The 26326-nt window shown below is 36.8% G+C and overlaps 1 protein-coding gene and 1 pseudogene across 6 annotated transcripts in view; one reads left to right on the forward strand and one right to left on the reverse strand.

The window, feature by feature from the left end:
* The window catches only part of CTNNA3 (catenin alpha 3), a 1737547-nt gene that overhangs the window by 1336803 nt on the left and 374418 nt on the right, over positions 1–26326 (reverse strand). The window lies entirely within an intron of this gene.
* On the forward strand, positions 9778–17936 carry LOC309636255 (small ribosomal subunit protein uS14m pseudogene; annotated as a pseudogene). The gene has a single exon. The product of its transcript is annotated as a small ribosomal subunit protein uS14m pseudogene (transcript).

Below are 26326 nucleotides of genomic sequence, written 5' to 3' on the forward strand. Positions count from 1 at the left end.
CATCCTTACTGTTCTATAATCACTGAAGTTGTCCTAATTTCTTAAGTTAAAATAGCCTGTGGTTCTGGGTACTTCCCTGGCGGTGCAGTGGTTAAGAATCTGCCTGCCAATGCAGGGGACACGGGTTTGAGCCCTGGTCTGGGAGGATCCCACGAGCCACAACTACTGAGCCCACGTGCCATAACCGCTGAAGCCCGTGTGCCTAGAGCCTGTGCTCCACAACAAGTGGAGCCACCGCAATGAGAAGCCCATGCACCGCAACGAAGAGTAGCCCCCGCTCGCCGCAACTAGAGAAAGCCTGCACTCAGCAACGAAGACCCAATGCAGCCAATAAATAAATAAATTTATTTAAAATATATATATATCCTGTGGTTCTAAACTGGACCCAACTTATTTCAAGAACAGTAGTACCCATTTTTTTTAAATGCCCATTAAATAAAAGTATTAAGTAAAATCAATACTTTATTAATTCACAGTTGTGGAAGCCAAACCATTTTAGCAGTAGAGGACACAGAGTAATATTTAAAGAATAAAGAAGAACATTTTATTTCTTATAAGTTGTAATGCACTGAAGAATCTCAGAAATTACTTGTTAAAGTTTCTGGCTTCAAATACTCTTAGAACTTGAAGGTCAATTTTGATCTATCCCTTTATTATTACTCCAAATAGGTATATATTTATCTTTTTCATGGAGGTATTTTTATAAATCTCTACACCCCACCCCACACCTACTAAATACATGGCTATCTAAATTTCAGTTGTTCATCAAAATCCATTATTTCCACTTATCTTAGCCCTCTCAGCCCACAGAGACCTCTTTCTCACATGAAGTCCCATACTATTTATTATTTGTAGTATAATGTAGTAGTTAAATGCATAAGATTTTACTGCTAGACACCCCTGTATCAGAGTCCTATCATTCATTGCTTATGAGACTATGGGTAAGTCACTTAACCAACACAGACCTTAGCTTCCTCATACCTGAAATGGAGATAGCAACACCTATTTTACCAGGTTTTTGTGAAAGATGAATAAGATAATATATGAAGTGTTTACACTTTAATAGGAAGCAGGAAAAATAAAAATAATTTTTAGAAAATACAACTCAATAATAAAAGGACAACCCAATTTAAAAATGGGCAAAATATTTTAATTGACACTTACAAAGGCCAGTAACCACAGGAAAACATACTCAAACTTATATTTATGAGGAAAATGCAAATTAAACCACCATGATATGTAACTACACATCTACCAAAGGCTAAGATTCCCATAACTGGAAGTCTCATACATTTGTTGGTGAGCGTAAAATGGTACAACTGCTTCAGAAAAAAGTGTTGCAGTTTCTTATAAAACCAAAAATGTACCTACCCTATGACAAGATAATTCCACTCCTATGTATAGGCATACCTCAGAGATATTGCAGGTTCAGTTCCAGACCACCACAATAAAGTGAATATCACAACAAAAGTAACACAAATTTCTTGGTGTCCCAATGCATATAAAAATTATGTTTTATACTATACTGTAGTCTATTAAGTACATAATGGCATTATGTCTATAAAAACAATGTACATAACTTAATTTTAAAATACTTTATTGTTAAAAAGTGCTAACCACCATCTTACACTTTAGCAAGTCAAAATTTTTTGCTGGTGGACAGTCTCGCCTCAGTGCTGATGGCTGCTGACTGATCAGGGTGGTGGTTGCTGAAGGGTGGGTGGGGCTGTGACAATTTCTTAAAACAAAACAACCATGAAGTTTGCTGCATAGATTACTTTTTCCTTTCACAAACAATATCTCTGTAGTATGCAATGCTGTTCGAAAGTATTTTACCCACAGTAGAATTTTCAAAACTAGAGTCCATCCTCTCAAACCCTGCCACTGCTTTATCAACTAAGTTTATGTACTATTCTAAATCCTGTGTTGTAATTTCAACAATCTTCACAGCATCTTCACCAAGAGTAGATTCTATCTCGAGAAACCATTTGCTTTGCTCATCCATAAGAAACAGCTCCTCATCTATTTTTTTTTTTAACATCTTCATTGGAGTATAATTACTTTACAATGGTGTGTTAGTTTCTGCTTTATAACAAAGTGAATCAGTTATACATATACATATGTTCCCATATCTCTTCCCTCTTGCATCTCCCTCCCTCCCACCCTCCCTATCCCACCCCTCTAGGTGGTCACAAAGCACAGAGCTGATCTCCCTGTGCTATGCGGCTGCTTCCCACTAGCTATCTATTTTACGTTTGGTGGTGTATATATGTCCATGCCACTCTCTCACTTTGTCACAGCTTACCCTTTCCCCTCCCCATATCCTCAAGTCCATTCTCTAGTAGGTCTGTGTCTTTATTCCCGTCTTGCCGCTAGGTTCTTCATGACCTTTTTTTTTTTTTTCCCTTAGATTCCATATATATGTGTTAGCATACTGTATTTGCAAATGAAGCAACTGACAAAGGATTAATCTCCAAAATTTGCAAGCAGCTCATGCAGCTTAATAACAAAAAAACAAACAACCCAATCCAAAAATGGGCAGAAGACCTAAATAGACATTTCTCCAAAGAAGATATACAGATTGCCAACAGACACATGAAAGAATGCTCAACATCATTAACCATTAGAGAAATGCAAATCAAAACTACAATGAGATATCATCTCACACCAGTTAGAATGGCCATCATCAAAAAATCTAGAAACAATAAATGCTGGAGAGGGTGTGGAGAAAAGGGAACCCTCTTGCACTGTTGGTGGGAATGTAAATTGATACAGCCACTATGGAGAACACTATGGAGGTTCCTTAAAAAACTAAAAATAGAACTACCATACAACCCAGCAATCCCACTACTGGGCATATACCCTGAGAAAACCATAATTCAAAAAGAGTCATGTACCAAAATGTTCTTTGCAGCTCTATTTACAATAGCCAGGACATGGAAGCAACCTAAGTGTCCATCAACAGATAAATGGATAAAGATGTGGCACATATATACAATGGAATATTACTCAGTCATAAAAAGAGACGAAACTGAGTTATTTGTAGTGAGGTGGATGGACCTAGAGTCTGTCATACAGAGTGAAGTAAGTCAGAAAGAAAAATAAATACCGTATGGTAACACATATATATGGAATCTAAGAAAAAAAAAAAGGTCATGAAGAACCTATGGGCAAGACAGGAATAAAGACACAGACCTACTAGAGAATGGACCTGAGGATATGGGGAGGTGGAAGGGTAAGCTGGGACAAAGTGAGAGAGTGGCATGGACATATATACACCACCAAACGTAAAATAGATAGCTAGTGGGAAGCAGCCGCATAGAACAGGGAGATCAGCTCTGTGCTTTGTGACCACCTAGAGGGGTGGGATAGGGAGGGTGGGAGGGAGGGAGATGCAAGAGGGAAGAGATATGGGAACATATGTATATGTATAACTGATTCACTTTGTTATAAAGCAGAAACTAACACACCATTGTAAAGCAATTATACTCCAATAAAGATGTTAAAAAATAAAAATAAAGAAGTGAAATAAAAAAGAATGAATATATGTATATGTATAAGTGAATCACTTTGCTGTACACCTGAAACTAACACAACAGTGTAAATCAACTATATGCCAGTAAAATTAAAATATTAATTAAAAAAAGAAATCATCTTTAAGCCTCACATTTTTAAGATGAGGAAAGTGAGGGCTAAACAATGACCCAAGGTCATTCAGCTAAGAGAGATGTGAAAAAAAAAAATCAGTAAGCATCTAAGAAGTACTTATGATATATCAGGCACTGAGCTAGATACTTTCTCATATAAAATAAAACTGTGAGTTGGGCATTATTACAATGACATCCAGTCTACTGCATAAATGAATAAATTCTCAAATAGGCTTTAAAAATAAAATATTCAAGGGAGATAGTATAAGGAATTTGAACAATTTTTAAAGTAACACTTGTTTTATAAAGAGAGAAGGGATGAAAAAGAAAAAAGATAAAAACCATTCTATATAAAATATAAAAAGATGTTTATACTAACTCAATTACTTAAAATTAATTATGGGGACTTCCCTGGTGGTCCAGTGGTAAAGAATCTTCCTTACAATGCAGGAGACACGGGTTCGCTCCCTGATCTGGGAACTAAGATCCCACATGCTGCGGGGCAACTAAGCCACAACTACTGAGCCCGTGCACCTAAACTAGAGAGCCCACATGCCGCAAACTACAGAGCCCACGTACTCTGGAGCCTACACACCACAACTGGAGAGAGAAAACCCGCACGCCACGACTAGAGAGAAGCCCGCACACCGCAACTAGAGAGAAGCCTGCACACCACAACGAAGAGCTCGTGCACCACAACGAAAGATCCCGCATGCCTCAACAAAGATCCTGCGTGCCACAACTAAGACCCAACACAGCCAAAAATAAATAATAAATTAAAAATTAAAAAATTAATTATGCATGACTTAAGAATATGTTTTTATGAAATTAATGTTTTTTTTAACAAGGGTTCTTATAGGCAGGAAATATATACGCTTTTCCTGTGAATACTCCAGGAAATATTGTGAATACTCCAGACTTCACCATAACAGCAGTATAATGTAGAACTCAATACAAAATAGAAAAGAACACCAGGCCATCAATTTTAGTTCCTTTTATACTGACAAAGCTTGTTAGGAAAAGAGGAACAGTTTTATTTTTTATAAATAGGGAGAGGATTTTAGTGTCTATTTTGGAATAGTAGGTAGCATTCCAGCTGTTTGGGGCCGCTTTGGGCTCTAGGCACTTTAAAATTAATGGGTTGGGCCTAACAAAGGGCATATTTTCCTTCTGCATCAAAAATGTATGCTTGTTCCTAGCAGATACAATATGTTTCTGCAAGTATGGCACATTTTTATTATACCATGTAGTAAATGAAGACATTTGCCTTCTCCTAGAGACACAGCTCTTGAGTCAATTGAAAGAAATGAACAAGTAAACCTCAGTGACTCTCATACCCCTACAGGAACAGGCTGATTTCTCATGAGAGCTGCATTCAACCTATGGCTAAATAATGCTATTTTAAATTCCCCTCTGTGGGAAGTGTAATTCTACAAAATGAATATGGGCTTTGGAGCCAGAGAGCTCTTAGTTCAAATCCCAGTTCTACCATTTACTAGTTCTGTGGCATTTAGATAATCCCTTTATTCCTCTAGACGTCACTTTCCTCACAGGGTTAATATGAGGACTACATTATAAAACACTTAGCAAAAGAGCTGGCATATAGTAGGCACTTAATGAATGGTGACTATCAGCAGTCCCCTCTGAAATTTAAAGTTACCTACTACTTAAGCATCTTTCAGTTCTGGCCAAACTTTAAATTAGTATCAAAAAATCATCTGTTTCTCCCACTATGTTGAGTAGCAAAAGAAAAATATTCAAGAGACCTTCAGTTTCAGCCATGCCCTCAGCTTCTAGTCGGTGAGAGACACGCAGCCGTAGCAGTTGGATTGGGCAGTCTGTCTTGACACACCACTGTGCTGAGTGCTTGAGGACGTGGCTCACCAGACGGTTGGGGTTAGTGTGTGTCATCACATTTGAGTGGGGATTAGGAGCAGGAAGCCTGCCTCGCTGGGGCTGTGTGGTCTTCGCCAAGCAAAGAGTTGAAGGCAAGAGAACTACTTGCTTGGGGAAGAAGAGGAGGAATGCGTTTTCTGCAGCCACAAGTAAAGCAGTCTCTTCTGGTGCTGACGGCCAGCCACCATCATCTGAGGAAGGTGAATTTGGCAAATGACATGCAGATTCTCAAAGACAGAATAACTGCAGAAAATCTTCAAAGGTGGAAGGAGAATAGCTCGTGAACCAGGTGCGAATACCCAGACTTCTGGGCATCCCCAAGAGCACATGACAGAATCCACAAGTAAAAGACCAGTGATAAGTTTCCAGGGAAATATACCCGATGTATACCCTCCCATACCTTCTTCAGTGGCATAATTTCTCCTGGGAGTCACCACTTTGAAACCCTGAAGAAAGTTAGAGAGTGTTTCACAAATTTTAGTATGGTTTTTAGCCCTTGCTATCACTGGTGGATTTGTTTTTTTGGTTTGGTTGCTCTCTTCTTTCTTTCTCTCTTTTATTTTTTTACTTTTTTATTTTTTTATTTTTAATAATTTTTTTCTATTTTAATAACTTTATTTTGTTTTATTTATTTATTTTTTCATTCTTTCTTTCTTTTTTCTCCCTTTTCTTCTGAGCCATGGAGCTGACAGGGTCTTGGTGCTCTAGCTGGGTGTCAGGCCTGAACCTCTGAGGTGGGAGAGCCGATTTCAGGACATTGGTCCATCAGAGACCTCTTGGGCCCATGTAATATCAAATGGCAAAAGCTCTCCCAGAGATCTCCATCTCAATGCTAAGACCCAGCTCCACTCAATGACCAGCAAGCTACAGTGCTGGAAACCCTATGCCAAACAACTAGCAAGACAGGAACACAACCCCATCCATTAGCAGAGAGGCTGCCTAAAATCATAATAAGTTCACAGACACACCAAAACACTCCACCAGAAATGTTCCTGCCCACCAGAAAGACAAGATCCAGCATCATCCACTAGAACACAGGCAGCAGTCCCCTCCACCAGGGAGCCTACACAACCCACTGAACCAACCTTACCCAATGGGGGCAGACACCATAAACAACAGGAACTACGAACCTGCAGCCTGCGGAAAGGACACACCAAAGACAGTAAGCTACGCAAAATGAGAAGACAGAGAAATACACAGCAGATGAAGGAGCAAGGTAAAAACCCACCAGATGAAACAACTGAAGAGGAAATAGGCAGTCTACCTGAAAAAGAATTCAGAATAATGACAGTAAAGATGATCCAAACTCTTGGAAATAGGATGGAGAAAATACAAGAAATGTTTAACAAGGACCTACAAGAACTAAAGAGCAAACAAACAGTGATAAACAACACAATAAATGAAATTAAAAATTCTCTAGAAGGAATCAATAGAAAAACTGAAGCAGAAAAACAGATAAGTGACCTGGAAGATACAATAGTGGAAATAACTACTGCAGAGCAGAATAAAGAAAAAAGAATGAAAAGAACTGGAGACCTCTGGAACAACATTAAAAGCACCAACATTTGAATTATAGAGGTCCCAGAAGAAGAAGAGAAAAAGAAAGGGACTGAGAAAATATTTGAAGAGATTATAGTTGAAAACTTCCCTAATTTGGGAGAGGAAATAGTCAATCGAGTCCAGGAAGCACAGAGAGTCCATAGAGGATAAATCCAAGGAGAAATACACCAAGACACATATTAATCAAACTATCAAAAATTAAAAACAAAGAAAAAATATTAAAAGCAGCAAGGGAAAACAACAAATAACATATAAGGGAATCCCCATAAGGTTAACAGCTGATCTTTCAGCAGAAACTCTGAAAGCCGAAGGGAGTGTCAGGACATATTTAAAGTGATGAAAGGGAAAAACGTACAACTAAGATTATTCTACCCAGCAAGGATCTCATTCAGATTCAATGAGAAATTAAAACCTTTACAGACAAGCAAAAGATAAGAGAATTCAGCACCAAAAAAACAGCCTTACAACAAATGCTAAAGGAACTTCTCTAGGCAGGAAACACAAGAGAAGGAAAAAACCCACAATAACAAGCCCAAAACAATTAAGAAAATGGTAATAGGAACATACATATTGATAATTACTTTAAATGTAAATGGATTAAATGCTCCCACCAAAAGACATAGACTGGTTGAATGGACACATAAACAAGACCCATATATATGCTGTCTACAAGAGACCTACATAGGACCTAGGGACACATACAGACTGAAAGTGAGGGGATGGAAAAATATATTCCATGCAAATGGAAATCAAAAGAAACCTGGAGTAGCAATTCTCATATCAGACAAAATAGACTTTAAAATAAAGGCTATTACAAGAGATAAAGAAGGACACTACATAATGATCAAGGGATCAATCCAAGAAGAAGATATAACAATTGTAAATATTTATGAACCCAACATAGGAGCACCTCAATACATAAGGCAAATGTTAACAGCCATAAAAGGGGAAATCGACAGTAACACAATCTTATTAAGGGACTTTAACATCCCACTTTCACCAGCGGACAGATCATCCAAAATAAAAATAAATAAGGAAACACAAGGTTTAAATGATACATTAAACAACATGGACTTACTTGATATTTATAGGACATTCCATCCAAAAACAACAGAATACACTTTCTTCTCAAGTGCTTAAGGAACATTCTCCAGGATAGATCACATCTTTGGTCACAAATGAATACTTGGTAAATTCAAGAAAACTGAAATCGTAGCAAGTATCCTTTCCAACCACAACACTATGAGACTAGATATCAATTACAGGAAAAAATCTGTAAAAAAATACAAACACATGGAGGCTAAACAATACACTACTAAATAACCACGAGATCACTGAAGAAATCAAAGTGGAAATCAAAAAATACCTAGAGACAAATGACAATGAAAACATGACAACCCAAAACCTATGGGATGCAGTAAAAGCAGTTCTAAGACGGAAGCTTATAGCAATACAATCCTACCTTAGGAAACAAGAAACACCTTAAATAAACAACCTAACCTTACACCTAAAGCAAATAGAGAAAGAAGAACAAAAAAACGCCAAAGTTAGCAGAAGGAAAGAAATCATAAAGATCAGATCAGAAATAAATGAAAAAGAAATGAAGGAAACGAAAGCAAAGATCAATAAAACTAAAAGCTGGTTCTTTGAGAAGATAAACATAATTGATAAACCATTAGCCAGACTCATCAAGAGAAAAAGGGGAGAAGATTCAAATCAATAGAATTAGAAATGAAAAAGGAGAAGTAACAACTGACACTGCAGAAACACAAAGGATCATGAGAGATTACTACAAGCAACTATATGCTGCTAAATTGGACAAGTTGGAAGAAATGGACAAATTCTTAGAAAGGCACAACCTTCTGAGACTGAACCAGGAAGAAAGAGAAAATTTAAACAGACGAATCAGAAGCACTGAAATTGAAACTGTGGTTAATAATCTTCCAACAAACAAAATCTCAGGACCAGATGGCTTCACAGGTGAATTCTATCAAACATTTAGAGAAGAGCTAACACTTATCCTTCTAAACTCTTCCAAAATACAGAAGAGGGAGAAACACTCCCAAACTCATTCTATGAGGCCACCATCACCCTGATACCAAAACCGGACAAAGATGTCACAATGAAAGAAAACTACAGGCCAATATCACTGATGAACATAGATGTAAAAATACTAGCAAACAGAATCAACAGCACATTAAAAGGATCATACACCATGATCAAGTGGGGTTTATTCCAGGAATGCAAGGATTCTTCAGTATACACAAATCAATCAACGTGATAAACCATATTAACAAATTGAAGGAGAAAAACCATATGATCATCTCAATAGATGCAGAAAAAGCGTTGGACAAAATTCAACACCGATTTATGATAAAAACCCTCCAGGAAGTAGGCATAGAGGGAACCTACCTCAACATAATAAAGGCCATATATGACAAACCCACAGCAAACATCATTCTCAATGGTGAAAAACTGAAACCATTTCCAGTAAGATCAGGAACAAGACAAGGTTGCCCACTCTCACCACTGTTATTCAACATAGTTTTGGAAGTTTTAGCTATGGCAACCAGAGAAGAAAAAGAAATAAAAGGAAACCAAACTGGAAAAGAAGAAGTAAAACTGTCACTGTTTGCAGATGACATGATACTATATATAGAGAATCCTAAAGATGCTACCAGAAAACTACTAGAACTAATCAATGAATTTGGTAATGTAGCAGGATACAAAATTAATGCACAGAAATCTCTTTCATTCTTACACACTAACAATGAAAAATCTGAAAGAGAAATTAAGGAAACACTCCCGTTTACCATTGCAACAAAAAGAATAAAATACCTAGGAATAAACCTACCTAAGGAGACAAAAGGCCTGTATGCAGAAAACTATAAGACACTGATGAAAGAAATTAAAGATGATACCAACAGATGGAGAGATATACCATGTTCTTGGACTGGAAGAATCAACATTGTGAAAATGACTCTACTACCCAAAGCAATCTACAGATTCAATGCAATCCCTATCAAACTTCCAATGGCATTTTTCACAGAACTAGAACAAAAAATTTCACAATTTGTATGGAAACACAAAAGACCCCGAATAGCCAAAGCAAACTTGAGAAAGAAAAACGGAGCTGGAGGAATCAGGCTCCCTGACTTCAGACTATACTACAAAGCTACAGTAATTAAGACAGTATGGTACTGGCACAGAAACAGAAATATAGATGAATGGAACAGGATAGAAAGCCCAGAGATAAACCCACACACATATGGTCACCTTATCTTTGATAAAGGAGGCAAGCATATACAGTGGAGAAAAGACAGCCTCTTCAATAAATGGTGCTGGGAAAACTGGACAGGTACATATGAAAGAATGAAATTAGAACACTCCCTAACACCATACACAAAAATAAACTCAAAATGGATTAAAGACCTAAATGTAAGGCCAGACACTATAAAACTCTTAGAGGAAAACAAAGGCAGAACACTCCATGACATAAATCACAGCAAGATCCTTTTTTACCCACCTCCTAGAGAAATGGAAATAGAAACAGAAATAAACAAATGGCACCTAATGAAGCTTAAAAGCTTTTGCATAGCAAAGGAAACCATAAACAAGACAAAAAGACAACCCTCAGAATGGGAGAAAATATTTGCAAATGAAGCAACTGACAAAGGATTAATCTCCAAAACATACAAGCAGCTCATGCAGCTCAATATCAAAAAACAAACAACCCAATCCAAAAATGGGCAGAAGACCTAAATAGACATTTCTCCCAAGAAGACATACAGACTGCCAACAAACACATGAAAGGATGTTCAACATGACTAATTATTAGAGAAATGCAAATCAAAACTACAATGAGGTATCACCTCACACCGGTCAGAAGGGCCATCATCAAAAAATCTACAAATAATAAATGCTGGAGAGGGTGTGGAGAAAAGGGAACCCTATTGCACTGTTGGTGGGAATGTAAATTGATACAGCCCTATGGAGAACAGTATGGAGGTTCCTCAAAAAACTAAAAATAGAACTACCATACGACCCAGCAATCTCACTACTGGGCATATACTCTGAGAAAACCATAATTCTAAAAGAGTCATGTACCACAATGTTCATTGCAGCTCTATTTACAATAGCCAGGACATGGAAGCAACCAAAGTGTCCATTGACAGAAATGGATAAAGAAGATGTGGCACATATATATATAATGGAATATTAGCCATAAAAAGAAATGAAATTGAATTATTTTAGTGAGGTGGATGGACCTAGAGTCTGTCATACAGAGTGAAGTAAGTCAGAAAGAGAAAAAGAAATACCATATGCTAACACATATATATGGAATCTAAAAAAAAAAAAAAAAATGGTTTTGACGAACCTCGGAGCAGGACAGGAATAAAGATGCAGACGTACAGAATGGACTTGGGGACACGGGGAGGGGGAAGGGTAAGCTGGGACAAAGTAAGAGAGTGGCATGGACATATATACACTACCAAATGTAAAATAGATAGCTAGTGGGAAGCAGCCACATAGCACAGGGAGATTAGCTCGGTGCTTTGTGACCACCTAGAGAGGTGGGATAGGGAGGGTGGGAGGGAGGGAGATGCAAGAGGGAAGAGATATGCAGACATATGTATATGTATAGCTGATTCATTTTGTTATAAAGCAGAAACTAACACACCATTGTAAAGCAATTATACTCCAATAAAGATGTTAAAATAAAAAAGAAAAACACTCAAGAAATGGGAAGGCCTTCAAATACAATTTTTCACGTCTGTAAAATTAACTGTGCATTAACTCCTGACTGAAAATACTACAACATTGTACTAATTATACAATTTTAAAAGAACAGAATATTAATCTACAGTTAATATAAAATATTAGTTGTCTCAACCTAAATCATTTCAATGGCCTGAGAATTGTTTCTGGCTTGATTTTACAGAAATCCTTTCCCTAGATCTTATTAAAACTTAAAGATCCTTGAATATAATTTCTTGGCACTTCCTTTGAGATCTTCAAAAAATCAAGAGCTCTGCTGAGTTATTCCATGACAACTAGCATGGAAAATGCTAGTTGAGAAAATTTCTTATATATATTGTCTTTTTGATATTGAAACCCATTTCAGACTAACAGTCAACAGATTTGCCGTTAGTTTCGTGCAAATATTTTCCGAGTGTTTACATATAGTATGATATAAATGTAGCAAAAAACATCTCCTGGAATAAATTTGTGTGTCCCCATAAAAGGTATCCCTTATGCATATATAGCTCAAATTGACAGCATATAATTCACTTGAATTCATCAGATGGTTTTTCTTCTTGTAGTCATTTATATCCAGTTCACAGGCCAGGCCAATCTGCATCCTCCACAAGTAATCAAATAATGTGATCAGCCTTGAAAAACTTATTAGAGATATTCATTCTTGGTCCAATATAATCTTGGATATTGGGAAGTAGAACACTACTCAGAACCCTGGTATTTTATACTGTGTTTCAAGGATTGTAGAGAAACATACGGTTATAATGACTCTGGTACTCTCCATGATTGTATAATTAGGGTATAGTTGTAGTCTTAAAGGAGTACCAAACAGGCTTTGAATCACTAAAAAGAACAGCTTTAACTGAGAGTGGTAGAGCATCTTGACCTCCACAGTAATGAGCCTCTGCAGTCAAAGTGAATTTGGCCCATTCTGTAATTGACACTGTTCATAAAAACAATTTAAAACCATTTCATGTTTTGCTAGTATGCACAATTTCCAAACTACTAAGTAAACCATCAATATCAAGAACAGTGGTTTATGGTCATTGAAATGGACTCTCAAAATAAACAACTCACTAGTCTGTAAAGCTGTTATTCCTGCTGCTGGAAGCAACATTGTGAAATGGCTTTGAAATCCAACAGAACTACAGATTTCTCCTGTAGGTCACAGTTGGGCAAAAGTGTCTTAATCCTAAATGAAGTTAGGCTAAATGGAATATCTTTCTATTATATGTGTTTGAGTCCCAATGACAGGCGTACAGACTACTCCTTTGCATGAACTTTTATTTATGTGTTTCAAAATGTAATAAAATCTTCTCAGCATATCAGTCCCAGCAAGGAGCCTTACATCACTCTTCTGAGTACCAAAGCAACCAATTTAAACTGCATTGATTTATTTTATAAGATGGAGATCTTGTCTATTGCTTAATAAGACTATTTACAGGGGGTTTGTACTATATATTATCTGTGCATTTTTTCCCATACAAATAAAATCGCAACCTTGTTAATAGAAGATGTGAAACAAACCAGGTTTCAACAAGGTGGTTCTTTTTTCAATTTTTCAACAATGACAACAACAACAACAGCAAAACTATACTAAAACTATACTGAAGTTCCACTGCAGGAAACCAAAAATTCAAAAGAACCAAGCACTAATACTGACCCCCTCTGCACTCTACATCCATAACTAGATTACCTCCTTGTGACTTACTTAAACTCTGGACGCCAAGAAAGTTTTCAGAAAGAGCTTTTCCAAATTCTTCTTCCTGTCACCCATAAAGCTGCTTTCAGGCACTAAATTATAGATTAATGATCTCCAAACATTTTTGATCAAGCACTCCCATTTAGAAAAAAGAAAAATTCAGCATTCATACTCAATGTATTTATCTATACATTACATATAAACAAACACTAACCTTAGCCTTTAAATTAAATATTATTAAACCTAATTTTTTTAATTTTCTTAAATAAAAATTAAATACCACTAGAAGTTTTAACATTTTTCATATATCCCACTGGATCATCATGCATGCCTCCTGGGTACCACTTTGGAGAATGCCATACTACATAATAAGTCAGGTCTGGATTATAAGTTATGCAAGAGGCAAAAGATAATTTTGGTTAAAAGCCTTAATTGTTGGGACAATATAGCGGCCTCCATCCTCGGCTCTCTGCTGCGGACCATCCGGCAGGTCTGGCCCACCCCCTTATACCCTCCTCCCCCTCTCCTCTGAAGCTCCAAACCCATGGGTTCCCCACTATTCTCCCACCTGTAGCGCCCAGTGCAGACCCGTCCCAGGGTTTTCCCTCTGCCCACTTCCCTCCTCCGACCTGAGTCAGGGGAGGGCCGAGCTGCAGATGTAAATTTGGTATTCATAAGCTTAGAGCTGACTGGCATTGAAAGCTGCAGATTGACTCCAATTTATAAGGAGTGTAGGTGGAGAGAGAAGGTGTCCGAGGAATGAGGCCCCAGAGCCTTTAATGTTAAGAGAAGGGAGCCGAGCACAGGAGACTTGAAAGAAGCAGAGAGACGGAGGAGAGCGTGGTGGCCCGGAAGCACTGCAGGAGCAGGGAGTGGGCAACTTTCTGCTCAAAGTCAATTGAAAGAAGAGCTGAGAATTGCCTGTTGGGCTTAGCAGAGTGGAAATTGTTGGGACCTGGATCACAGCGGTTTCGATGGCGTGGTGGGAGGGAAAGCGTTCAAGACAGAAGAGGAGGAAAGAAATCGGAGACTACAAATATAGACAAGCCTTTGATGACGTTTTGCTGCAAAGGGGAGCAGAAAAATGGGTCAATAGCTGTAGAGGAGGTTGTTCCTTCATCAGCTTCAGGCCAAGTTCGAAGTTACTATGTAGATTGGAAAATGTTGCGTGATGTGAAGAGAAGAAAAATGGCCTATGAGTATGTAGATGAGAGGCTACACATCCATTCTCTCAGGAAGAATACCATTCTGCCAAAAGACCTTCAGGAAGTGGCTGATGAAGAAATTGCTGCCCTTCCCCGGGACAGCTGTTGCATTAGAATCACAAATCGGTGTCTTACGACGTCCCGTCCACAAGGTGTAAGGCGGCGCTGGAGGCTTAGTCATATCTTCTTCTGTCACTTAGCCGACCATGGGCAACTGTCTGGGGTGCAGCGAGCAATGTGGTAATAACCAGCTCCAGAACCTACTGAGCTTGCAGGAAAACCAGTTCTGGCAAGAAGAGGCTTTTCTAATAGACAAAAACCTAGTTTTTATGGGGGTCCAGAATAAAGGTCTGCTCTACCTGATGCTATCTATAGTTAAACTACTTTTAAATTTTAAATGAAAAAATTTGGATGTTTCATCCTGTCAGTGAATTATCTTTTCTCTTGGATTTAATAAATTAAACATACTGTTCCCAAGCATAGTGTGAAGAGTAGAGTAATAAAAAAATATTTTTGTGAAAAAAAAAAAGCCATAATTGTTCAAACAAAAGGGAAAAGATAGAAAGAAAACACCAGGTCACAAATAGCATAAGTTCATTGAACATCATTATATGCCAGGCACTTCAAATAAATTATGTCATTTAATCTTCAAAAGAACGCTTAAAGGAAGTATCACTTTTTCCTCTTGTACAGATGAGGAAATTAGGATCAGGATAATTACACCTAAGGTTTAGATCTCAAAACCCATGATTGTCAGAAGACTGGAAGTAAGTAAAAAGGAAAACAGACTATCAAATATCTGTCCCTCCTATATTCCAAAATCCTAAATATCTCTTCCCACAAAGAAGGGAAGTCTAAGGACCCATTTATTATCTGGTTCTTCTATCCTTGATATAATCATCAAAAGATAGCACATTCAGTAAATTTATTTCAAGGCAGTAGGGATAAAGGGTAAAATATACTAAATTACTATCAGTAGTTGAGAAAAATCACCAGTCAGTTTTTGATTGCCTATCATTTCTTAAGCAGATAACATGGATCCAACAAAGTCTTTAGAATCTCTATAAACAGTTTTTAGTACTGAGATGTCCTTTATTCAACATGCTGATGCCAGCAGCTCCAATAATTCCCATGACCAAAGTGTTAAGAAATATAGTAATATAGTAATATCTGCTTTTTCTGATTTAATTTGGTTAATTACAGACCTACCCAAATCGTGTGGCCTATATTAACTACATACAGTCATAAACACATATGCTTATTTGCATGACTCTCTTATATTATAGCCCAAAATATAACGGGCTTAAAGTTGGAAACGGCATGACTTCAATCAATATAAATTACAAAAAGAACTAACTCTAATGATCAGAAGTAGTGATATACTTTTAAATTGTCTTGTAGAAATAGCAACTAAGATAATAGAATTTTCAAGAGAATATAAGAATATATAGAATTTTTCCAAACACTTATCAACCAAGGAAAATCATTCCCCAAAGTCTATACTACCTAGTTAAGAATATAGAAGAAATTTGATTTTCTAAGTATGAACTTTTCCCTCATACTTTTAGTTTATTTTATAATACACAGAGAAATCTTACAATTCCAGTCGCTAATATCCAAACAAATATGTGGTCTGGACCATAGAAAACTAATAAATGATGACATATTAGTATAATTAACCAAAGTCATAGAATAAAGCAGTAGAAAATTATTTATAAAAAAACTACAGCATCGTAAAAACAAACTTCTCTTAAAAGTCAATATTGTTTCAGGAGCAATTTAAACCAGATTCAAATAAAAATCAAATAGGATTCAAAGATTACTCAATTCAAATAGGAAAGAAAGTTCTCTTCCCTTAAAGAGAAAATAAGATTCACTACCAAATTACATTGCTTTTATAGGACTATAAAATACAAAGCCTCACAAAATCAAGAATTTAATAAAATATGCAAAATGATAATAATGGTAAAATTTAGAAAACTCTTCTATGTGCCATGGCCTGTGCTAAGTATTTTATTGTCACTTTGAATTGTCATAAGCACCTCAGAAGATAAATGCTATTTGTGTCCCCATTTCCAAGCAGAAGAACTGAGGTGGTTAAGAAATGTTACCAAGGTCACATCACTAATGAAATAGCCAGACTTTGACTCCAAGCTTCTTATTTATTTACTCTTTCTTAAGTAATAAAATACATGCTGTGACCAATTGCAGGAAGTGTAAGATTTAAAAGGACGGACTTTGGAGTCAGATGCACGAGGATTCACATCGCACCTCTGGCTCTTTCTAGCTGTTGTAATAAACTGATCTCTCCAAGTCTGTTTCCTTTTCTATAAATGGAGATAATAACACCTGTCTCATAAAATAGCTGTAAGAGTTAAAATAATATATGTAAAGCACTCAATACAGAGCTTGGGACATGGCAAGCTTCCAAAACGTGGTAGTTTTGATTATTTACAGGGTAGCTACAGTTAACAGTGTGACCTATGGTACAAGGACAAAGGAAAGGTAACTGACCTGTTGAGTGACCAAAACTGTGGCCTTGGCATGAAAGATGAATGAAATTGTCAAACCTAGTCCCCTGATTTTCTGTAAGTCTCTACAGCACTTGCTCATGTACCTGTTTACAGAGCATTTCTCTTCTCTCTAGCTCATTTCATTGTTATCTCTAACAAGTGATTTATTTTCATTTCTTTCTCCTTTCCTGTGACCTGTTTAAAAGCTCCTTGCATATCTACCCTTACGAGTACCCAAGTAGTTTGTTATCCCCTAGTACAATACTTAGTTTTTGTACTTGATACCCTGGGATTCATTTTACTATGTAACACTCTACCATGAACATCTTTCTAGAATAAGCCTAAAGATTATTTGAAATACCACCTGAAAGGAAAAGAAAACTTTGTATATTACCATAACCTCCGCACAAGATTTATCAATGTAAACACAGCTTTCCAGTGAAAAATAAAAGTAAAAGTAAAACTGGAACCCAGTTGGTTCCCCATGATTTAGTTTAAAACATTAAGCATACTGACTATAATATACAACAGTTACTTGTTAAATATGATATGAAATGGCACCACTTTGTCTTACCTCTTCAGAGTCCATAATCAGTCCCCCTCCCATTTTTACTTCTATAAACTCCTAATTGGCTCTATCTTCTAATAGCTACAATGTATATAACTTAAGAGACAACTATTTCACCAAATTTTTGTATTAAAAACTAAAAAGGTTTTAGTTTTACCTAGCATAGTAAGCAATTAATAGAAGAATGTGAAACAGTTCAAACTGTTTAAAGAGCAACATTTCTGATTAGCAATATGAAATAGGAACAGATCACGTGGTTCAAGTTGTGTTTAACCCAGAATGTTCTGTGTGGTCACCATATATCAAAATTAATGTTATCCAGTAACTCTAATGAGTCATTAGAGTTTGAAGCTTTGGGTAACTATCAGCACTTATTAAAACTTTTTCCTCCTTATCTAATACTAGATAAAATTAACCATTCCACTTTAGGATACTGAATTGTATAAATTCCTGCAGAGACTTAGTAGATGAGGAATAATGAATAGAAGCATTAGCAATTCTCTAAATCAAAAGGAATTTTTAAATACCTATTTCTTTTATACTAGGTTATATAAAAGAATATTTTTGAAAATAAAGTTGCTAAGTTTGATCAAGTAGACTTTCTTTTTTTAATGAGTAGATTAGATTTGTCCAGCATAACATTTTGAGAAAAACTCCTTCAAAGAGCCTCTTAGAGGTGGTTGGAAGGAGCCCCAGTAAAGGTAAAATCTATAAAGCCAACAGATAACAATCAGCTTAAACTGTTTCCATCAGTGAATGTCAATTTTTATTACAGGGCAGAATTTAATTAATTTGGTTTCATTTAATAAATATTCTCATATGATATAGTTCCTGTACTAGATACTATCTCATATTTCTAAATAGTTCAAAGTATTAAAGATTATTTATGACAGGAATATGTTATCAATGTATATATTAAGTTTTCTTCTCCTTCTAAATTATATCTCTTAAATGCTTTAGGTCCAATTGACCCTGAACATGGTAAATGAACTCCAGTCACTAAAGAATCCCCTGAAAGTTTATATAACACCAGTCAAGGTTAGAGGTTCCATTTGAAAGATTTTACTGTTATATAAAAATGATGGTTATATATAATTATTCAGCCCTGCACACACCTCCCCCTCCCAGTGTTAGCATAATGTTCAGCACTCAGTGGGCACTTAATAAATGTTTGCTTAAAAAATCAGTAAGTGTATAGAGACTCAAATATGCATAAGTAAATCTAATACTCAGAGAATATATACCAATGGAGACAAGATGTAAGTGGAGAAAAAGACTCATTATTGGCACAATTTCAGGGTAATTACATATGTACAATCATCCAATAATTGCAAATTTACAGTGTATTGAACTACTTCAAAGTAATTCTCTAAATAATGTTCCCTTCTGCCCAAAAGTTCTCTTCTCTTAATTGAATAATTTTTTTTAACTTGAACTAGGAATTCAGGCAATATTTTTACAAATGAAATGATTTGATTTCACTTTTAAGAAGAAGAATAAATACAAACTTAAGCATAATGTCATATCAAATAAACAAATTTATTAGGCACATGAAATTCATACCAAGAAAAGGAGTTATATGAAACTGACTCCCAGTTCTGTCACTGAGATGGGAGTTAAAAAAGAAGATTTAAAATATTGCTGGTTAAATCAATCTCAGTGATCTTTTTTCATTGGAGGGAAGTACTAATTTGATTTATTAAAGTTTAATTCCAAATTAGAACAGCTGTTAATATCCCTTATCAACCATTATTTTGTTATACATGGTAGGAAGATAAGCAGATAAGGTCACCTGCCTAGAATGAGATGCTTCACATTATTTACAGCTCTAATTTTTGTTCAGTAATTGGTAGGTGCAATTCTCATTCTGCTTGCTAATGACTACGATATATTTCTGAGGCAAATTAGAGAAACAGAATTTTGTGTTACTTTCAGCAGTATTGCTAAAAAGTGATGCAATGAGTTTTAGTTGAATTAAGTGCCTCACCAATATCATAATTCACCCAAGAAATTCTAACACTAAAATCACACCACCCATGAAGTGAACTTGAATAGAATAGAATTTGTGTATTTGTTTGGCATTGGTCTCCATCACTAATTGCCCCTTCTGTAAAGTAGTTTTGGGTAGAATGAAGTAAGCGTTTCATGATCAGCAACTGAATGCCTATCATCTGTGAGAAAACATATATTTAAAATTGTTCTTTTGAATTCAAAATGAAAGTAAAGTACTCCAAAGAAAAAGAAGAAAGTTATTTCTCAAAGTTCTGAGGGAGAAAACAGACTTTTTAAAATTAACACATATAAGAGATCAGAAGTTTCAACATTATAAAGCCTTTTTCACTAGAAGAGAGGAGCATTAGCAACTAAGGAAATCCAGTCATTGGCACAGTATGATGTATATGTACTTTCTAAGTTGGCAGCATCTGAGTCACATGGGAATCCAAACTGAATCATATGGGAAATTATGTCAAAGATTATTTTTTACTCCAAGAGTTTCTCAGGGACAATTGCTGAGACCTGCATATACACAAAGGCCTTGATACAGCTATTAAGAGTAAATAAAGTCTTCAGTTCCTATAGTGGAAGATTCCATGCCAAGTTCTAATGTACACAACCTCTCACAGCTAAAGCCACAAACAAATGAAATCAATAAAATCAGGCCGTCAAGTCAAGAACTGGGGTTGTTTCTCAATGTCTAAGGGTTTCAGTGTGGTTTTTAATTATCCCAGATGAGAACAAATTAATAGTTGAATAAAATCCATTTAAGTTAGAAGGCATTCACCTTTGACTAATGCTTTATTCTGTTAAACCTTGTTTATTATACTATTTATATCAGATACTGATATGCAATGTTATACAACAGAGCTTTGAAAACTGGAGTGTACTGTAAAAATGCAGAAGCACCACTTATGATTGCTCGGGGTGTGTAGTTCACAGCAGTGCCACATCTAAGGGAGGATTCCTAGTAGACATTGTGGATGTCTTGAATTTTTCAGGGAGATAGAAGTTAAATGTATTGTTCTAACAAAAATTTTCTGACAAAAGTGAGGTATGGGTTAAGTAATGACTCTGTAAGATATTATTGTTATTATAAAACTTACCTTAATGAAGAGGTTTCTGAGGGAGGAGAACATAGTCAAAAGTTATAGCATGATTTTTTTCCCTCCTCTCTCTAATACATTATTGGATGCTGGCTGAAGGCATTCACCACATTGTAGTACAGCATCACAGCCTCACAGCATCTTATCTCCCTGCTAGCTCTATTGCTGAGCCTCTAGCAGGCCATGCCACCATTCTACAAAGCCAGCTGTTTCTGAATAATATATACATGGTAAGACTAGTAAATTCTATGAGCTTGAGATCACTGACACCATAAGAAGCCCTATTAATTGGAGGTGATGTTATGGAGATAATGTGAAGATGTATCAAACATAGTATAAGTCCAAAAATGGCAGAAGCACTGTAAAGAGAAAGCAAATCAATACTTGGACTTTGAGTGTTTGTGAAGACACAGCACTGCCTCCCCCATCCACAAAAAGTTAGGTAGCTAGATGGTTCCATGAGGATGAAGCTATATCAGGAGTTCAGCGTTGATACCTTATCTTGGCAAGCTGTATACTCAGCAACTGGTGGAAGCCATATCAACTTTGGGGAGGGAAAATCCATGTTGCTGTGCCTTGCATACTTCTATTCACCATATCCACATTGTACAGGAACTCCTTGATCAAGCCACAGGGGTCATTTGTCCACCTAAAAATTGTATGCTTTATCTACTGTGGATATCTTTGTTAGGCATTAATGTTGGACAGGAATATCTTTCACACTCCATAACAATTCCAAGAGGTCTCCTCCAGACCTCCTTGTCACCAACTTCACAAGATTTTTTTCTTTCCAAGTTCCTAACAATCCAGTCAATGTGTTAGGCACTGACCATGAATGAATGTATACTGATACCTTAGGACATCTCTACTTCTACCCCTAATTAAAACTAGATGCAGGGCTCAGAGTTCAGTCCACTGGAAGAATTTCCCTTCCTGTTGTCTTTCATGGTTATTCCTGTTGTAGTGCAGCACCCATTCCCTACAACTGATTTCAGCATACCATGCAAATCCATCCATAAATCAGGACCATGCTTTTTCTTTCTCTATTAACAAGTCATAGGAAACTCCCCATGAAGCTATAGGTATGGGTTGAGGAAGAGGCAGAGAAGTAGCAGTACTGAGTACCTTGGGAATATGTCACCTACTTAAGCAGTTTACTTGTGCCTTCTGGGACTTTTCAGGCCTGATCTTGATACATCACATCTGATGTATAATGAGATGCTGGTGGGCACACCCAATTTTATGGCTCATGATATTAGATAACACCTAGTTCATGATGGGCAGTTCAGGTCACATACTCACTTTGTGCCCTGTGGTCAGGTAGGTGTTCAGTCCCTATTAGGGTCCATAAGCAAGTCAGTCAAATTGCTTTTCAAATGGAAATAGTTATTGACAAAGGAGGGGTCTATGCCATGATTCTCCTTTGGGATTTGCCAGAAGCTCCAAATAGTATCTCTGGCACATACATATTGAATATATCAAGCTTTCTGGGTCATAAAATTCATGGGAAGAACAGTTTGCTCTGCAGATAGGACCTACTGCACAGCTCTTTCTTTCTCCTGGCTTTACTCAAACTGGCAGCCTTAAAGTTTACCTAGTAAATGTGCAGCAGCAGCCTACCTAAAGGTAATACATATTACATTCAAAATTCAAAGAGGCTCACCAAGCATTATGCCTCACTCTTGGTGGTGGACAAGGTTCAAGGTGCAGGTGTAATAATTTGTTTCTCACTTTAGAAGAAATAGCCTGACTTGTTTTTCTCCCATATTCTGACATGCATGTGTGTTACTAAGGTGACTAGGATACTTGCTACTTCCTGCTCATTAGCTTAAATTAACATAATACTGTCAATGTAATATACATACTTTATGTTCTATTGGATACAAAGGAAACCAAAATCCCTCTGGATTATGTGTGACAGTGATCAGCTGAATATTACTTATGGTAAAACTGTAAAGATATACTGTTGTCCCTGCCATATAAATGTTAATGACTTCGAATTTTTCCTTACCAATGGAAATGGAAAATATAACACTTCCAGGGGGCTGTGCTAGTTTACTCCCATAAAGATACCACAATTGGAACTACATGTGCAATTAGCATCACCACCTGAGCAAGTGTACAAAACTATACTCTCATACTCCATGACCCATACGACTTTGGCAGTTGCCGAACAGTCACATTAAACATGAATAATTTTATTTTAGTCTTTTATGGTGGTACTAATCTCTGAAATTCCCTCAGGAAGGTGGTGTTACTTTTGGTTTTCTGTCTTGGGGTAGGTGGGGGATGCCATTCCAGGAGCTTCTATTTGGCCCTTTTTAATCATAATAGCCTTCATTCCATGGATCAGAAAACCAATGTGTCGATTCTGCCAGGTACCAATTATATCTACTCCCATTATATATTCAGGGATAGGGAACTGCTCTTGTACTCAGAACATTATCTGTTATCTCAAGACCTCCACAGATCTCTACTCTGACTGGTATACTAGTATGATGGCATTTAAGGTCTCTGGGGATCAGTATAAGTTTTGATCTAGAATCTAATAACTCAGAGGGTCTGAGTATTTCCCTGTCTCCAGTATACAGTCACCCCAACAGAATATTGCAGGGTTCTGTACATTGTGAAGATTTCCTATTCCCACTGGCTTTCAGGGGGTCATCCCCACGTGGGGTTGTAGTGTAGTACCTATCTATTTACAGCTGGTCTCAGTAAACCATAAATAACCATCCATAAATCAGGTCCATGCTTTTTTCTCCTCTATTAATATATCAGAGGAATATGTTTAGAGATAGCTTGGATAAAAATGTATAATATACACCCATAGCTACACTGCGAGGTCCTTTTACAAAGGGGCCTGGCCTCTCCCTCATCAGAGAGGTTCTGGGATGTGAATTGGCATATATCCAAAACACTAATATTACCATTTCTTCCCACAAGACCTGCCACAAGGCAGGATTTTTCTGCCTATACGTGTCAGGTAGTACATTGGAAGGATGCACATGTATTTTACCCTTAGAATTGCATAATCAATTAGCTGTTGCTACAGAATACTGGTTCTCAAAGTGTGATCTCCAGACCATCAGCATCAACATTAACTGATTAGAATTTCAATTAGAATTAAAAATATTCAAATCGCACTTCAGACTTATTAAATTAGAAATTCTGGGATGGGGTCAACAAGCCCACCGTGAGTCTGATACACAATAAGGTTTAAGAACCACTCCCAGAGATATCTGTAAGTCAAGACCCATCCCTGTGGCTTCTTGTGGTAGTTTCAGACATCTTGCTTGTAATGATTAACGGCCACCAGCTGATCTATATCATTCTAAGACCCCCATCAATCCTATTAGGATCAGAGAATCTAATTCTATTATAGTATAACCCAATATCATCTCCTTCCTACAGAAGACAGCAACCACAGAGTTATTCAAAGATACTGTCATCCCCCTTACCAATGCATTTTAGTGCTTTAACAAAAGAGCATCATCTGGCCTTCCTAGGGAGTATGGTTAGAAGTTGGCTAATCCATTCCAGGATTTTCATTTCGCTAAACCATTGAACTCATTCTTCTACAGTATGCCAGGTAATCTCAAACATTTCTACCTCATTAACTATAGGTCATCATTGAGTTCAGGCTTCAATTAATATACTTCATAGATTATTAAGCCCTCTTCCAAGTGCCCAAGCCAATATATTATTAATTCCCAAATTCCACGTGAGTACACCAATGTCAATGAATTTAGTCTGACAGACCTTAGCATTTACTCCCCACATGTGCCAATACAGATTATTGAGGTTTTGAACTCTTTCAGTGTATAAACTATTCCTCTCGGGGTAGGTCTTGCACCTCCCCGTCTAGGCTATGTTGAGTCAATAAGAGATGGCAAAGGTGGGTTTGAAGGTTAATCAGCATTAGTTTGCTAGGCAAGTAAAAGACTTTTATGTACTGAAGGGCTAGATCTCTTAGTAAAGAGGTGTGTGGTAGTTAGGTTTAAGGCTAGAGGTTACTCAGTCATATCTGCCCTAAAACTACAGGAAATGAGAGTCTCCTTCATTGCAATTCTGCAATGGATGGCTTCTTACATATCTACACAAGTCCTTAATTGTATGTTCACAGTTTTTAATTATTCCTTTTACCTATTTACCCTCCTTGGAATCATAAGAAGAAGCCAGAGGACTCCACAATCTTTAAGTCTATTATCACTGCCATATAACTAAGTATCATTCACTTGATCTCCCAATACTCTATCTTCCATCTATACTTCATCCCATGTAATAATTTGAATAATTATAATGCCACCACATTCTGTGAATTACCCATTTCCATTTTCCTCCTCTACACTTCTTAAGTGTACAATAAAACTAACTCCAAAATTCTACTTTGAGTTCTCTTTACTGGGACCAGTTATGATATAGTAGTAAAGAGTATCAGTATCTCATCAGTAAACAGATGACACACCCAAATTAGAACAATAGAAAAAGTATTTAATAAAGGGACAATTTAATAAAGCTGTGGGCAAGGTACAAGGAAACTATAAGGCATGGTTCTCTAAATGTGGTCTCTGGACCAATAGCATCATCACCTAGGCACTTGTTAGAAATGCAAATTTGGGACCTTAGCCCAGACCTACTATATCAGAAATTCTGGGGATGGGGCTCAGCAATTTGGTTTGACAACTCCTCCAGTTGACTCTAATGTACACCAAAGTTTGAAAAATACTGACACAAAGTATAATGCATTAACCATGTGCCAATAACAATTGAGAACGTCACCCCTAGGACCAAAGAGGCAAGAGAATGGAATAGCAACTGGAAACCAGAGAAAGTCATAAAGAGAGAGCCACTTTGAAAGGATCAATGACCTTTGGTAAAGAAATCCAGACTACCCTAGAAACCTCACAACAAGAAATAAGACAATTATAATTCAATTTCGTTTATTCACTTCCCCCAGTTTTCAACCTGGGCTCCCAAGTGACTAAACTCAGTCAGAAGCCAGAAGGCAAGAGAACCTGATCATTCTATCCATTTGGGACAGCTTACCAGGGAATAAAGTAGGTTGGAGAACGAAGGTTATATCTGGAGGGGCAAATGGTAGATATCTGGCATGCATGCCTAACATACTATTGTGAACATACTCCAAATTTGACAAAACTCCAAAGCATTTATTTGAGGAAGTTACAGATTAATAACATTCTATAATTTCCGTGACAATAATGGTTTCTCAGGAACGGTTATTTACTATTTAACCAAATATCTGGATTTCAATAATAAAGTTCTTTTTTCATTCATAAAAACTCCCTTGGCTTGTACCCTGGGGCTTAACACAATACCGGGTATATTGTAGTTATTAAATAAATGTTAGAGATGGCT

Source organism: Balaenoptera borealis (genome assembly GCF_965194805.1).
Source record: "Balaenoptera borealis genome assembly, chromosome: 10".
In the NCBI taxonomy this organism is placed as follows: Eukaryota; Metazoa; Chordata; class Mammalia; order Artiodactyla; family Balaenopteridae; genus Balaenoptera; species Balaenoptera borealis.